General features: G+C 44.9%; 1 pseudogene; it reads right to left on the reverse strand.

The window, feature by feature from the left end:
* Positions 1-310: 310 nt before the first annotated feature.
* LOC102502078 (guanine nucleotide-binding protein G(I)/G(S)/G(O) subunit gamma-10 pseudogene) lies at positions 311-524 on the reverse strand (annotated as a pseudogene).
* Between the last annotated feature and the right edge of the window lie 2,141 nt (positions 525-2,665).

Here is a 2,665-nt window from a genome sequence, read left to right on the forward strand (position 1 = left end):
GTATAGGAACACCAGTAATTCACTTAGGAAAGAGGTGCATCTTGGTATATTCAGTAGTGAGCTTTTAGCCCTAAATACGAAGCACTTGGCCAGAAGAACCAGGACAGTATGATTTAAACTCTACTCTTTCACCTAGTTTCCTTATTTGAGTTTAAAAAAAAAAAAAAAAACTTCAATTTCTATAAAATTTTGGTTAGAGGGCCAAGCCACAGAAAAGGTCTGAAATAATCTAAAAGTCATTTGGGCTAGTAAAAAGGGTTTCCTTGAGCCATGGAGATAGTCGTCATCTGTCTGTACTTGAAGGCGTTCCTCAGCAAACTTCTCTAAAGTCTTCACAGGATCTGGGCTCCCGGAAGGGGTTGCTTGCAGCTGGAACACTGCCCAGCCCTGTCCTTGCAGGCGTTCTGCACAGGGTACTGCTGAAGCTCTGCAGCCCTGGAGACCTGGATCCTCTCCACACCCGCCTGCAGCTTGAGCTGCTCCACCAGGCGCTGCAGGGCGCTCACGCTGGCCCTGGAAGACATGGCAGCGCGGCTGTAGCGGTGCTGGGTTTCTATGGCACCTTCTTTCCACTCTTTCTTCTAGTTATATAAACAAACTTTATAAGTCACCATCTCCGTGAGCACGTATCTGGAAAACTAGATATTTGCTCACCTGGGCAATTTATCCCAAGGCCTGGCTCAGGAAAACTACTTTTATTTCACTTATTATGCTTCAGCCCTCTTCCTATTAATTAATTAATTCTTTCTTTCTTTCTTTTTTTTTTTTTTGGAGAGGTTTTTGCTATAGGGCGCGTGTGCTCTCCAGACAGACAGAGAAAGACAGAGAGACAGAAAGCGAGAAATCACCCCGCAGAGGGGATGGCCACGCAGCAATCCCTTCTCCTCTGTTCTCCTCTCGGGATCTTGGGCACACACGCACACGTGCCCAGGGATTTTTAGGCCACCGGGTCCGGGACGCGAACCGCGGGAGTCCAGCAACATAGCCATTACGCTAACTGCTGGTCCCTATATTTCTTTATTTCTAGAAAGATTTTTTGCTATAGGATGCGTGCACTAGCCAGAGAGAGAAAGAGAGAGACAAATTGTGAGAGATCATCCCATAGGGGGATGGCCATGTCACAGTCCGTTCTCCTCCATCCTCTTTTCTGGATTTTGGGCACACAAGCACACACAACCAGTATGAGTCTCAAGCACCCAGTCCAGAACTCGAATCGCTGTCAGCCATGTGAGAGTCCAGCAATGTAACCATTACACCATCTGCTGGTACCCAGCCTCCTTTTCAGAAATGTAACCATTACACCATCTGCTGGTGCCCAGCCTCCTTTTCAGGTTGATAGTGGTGTGCATAACTTCTCAGAAGTCAGCCCTTAGAAATATGCCTTGATGGAAAATCAGGGACTGGAAGAAGAGAAGGAAGGAAAAAAATATATTATACTGGATGTGCATGCACGATCTTAATTCATCCACCCAACAGTGCTGTAAGGTATGTGTCATTGTATCCAGAAAAGCAAAGCTCCGAAGATTGAATAGCTTCTACACAACCTTACATGCACAGAGGGCAGAGGCTGAATTCTGAGCGCCAGGGGGCTCTAAAGTCCATGTTAACTCCTTATACCAGACCCTAACATGCAACTGCAAACCGGTAAGACTGGCTTCCTTTGGGGCTTATCACTAGTTCCGAAGGCCTTTGCGATAGAAGAATCCTTGAACTGTGTTTTGAACAATCATAGCATCATGGGAATAAGTTGATAAATTTCCAGGGTGACTGTTTTGGACTCATTTCAACATCTCTATGCGAGGACTCAAGAGTAAAGAAAATGGATCTAAAGAGGAAGAGGGAAAAACAAGAGTCGAGCCTTTCATGTGTTGACTAGAACAAATAATGTTAGGATTTCCCTCCCCTTTTTTCAGACAAATCCAATGACGATGTCTGTCTCAGTTATCTAAAATCAACTTGAAAGATTAGTCCCCTTCCGGCCAAGTGGCTATATATAGGACACATAGTGGAGCTTTAGTTCCTATGGCAGAGATTTCTTTCCAAGCGTTTATAGTAGTATTCAGAGCAAGTGTTATTTTATCCTTGGCAACCATAAGCAGAATGCCTACAAAGCCTCTACTTTCTGTATTAGCGACATTAGAAAATGCCACGGAACTCTAGGAAGCTTGATTATTGGGGCAATGAAAAATTCATGCCCTGCCCTGATGGAGCAGAGCCTTGGCAGGGTTAGCGAGCTGCTTTCAGAGTGCACCAATGAAGTTCTCAACCTGCTGTTTCAGATAAATGGCTTTCATTTTACTGTTTGCTTGTTCTGGATAAGGCTACTGGATTGATTCGAGTTGTTCGCGGTGCCTCGAAGGCACGGAGTGCCACAGCATCCAGTGTCCTCACCATGCGTTGTTACTTCTCTAAGGAAGCTCCTCATCAGAATACCCTAGGTATCAACAGAAAATATTCCATTTCTTCCATGTTTTCATTTTGCTCTGGAGTAAGTAAACCTAAATACCAGCGGTGCCAATGGGAATCGCGTGTGGGTGCTTGTAGTGTTTTCTAACCAGTAGGTTGACAGTAAGAGCCCTGTTAATTCATGATTCCAACCTCAGGCCACAGCAGGGCAAGTATGGAAACATCTATAAACTCTATTCTAAACACGGAATTGAGAATT

The sequence above is a fragment of the Tupaia chinensis genome, unplaced genomic scaffold (genome assembly GCF_000334495.1).
Source record: "Tupaia chinensis unplaced genomic scaffold, TupChi_1.0 Scaffold000271_1, whole genome shotgun sequence".
Classification (NCBI taxonomy): domain Eukaryota; kingdom Metazoa; phylum Chordata; class Mammalia; order Scandentia; family Tupaiidae; genus Tupaia; species Tupaia belangeri.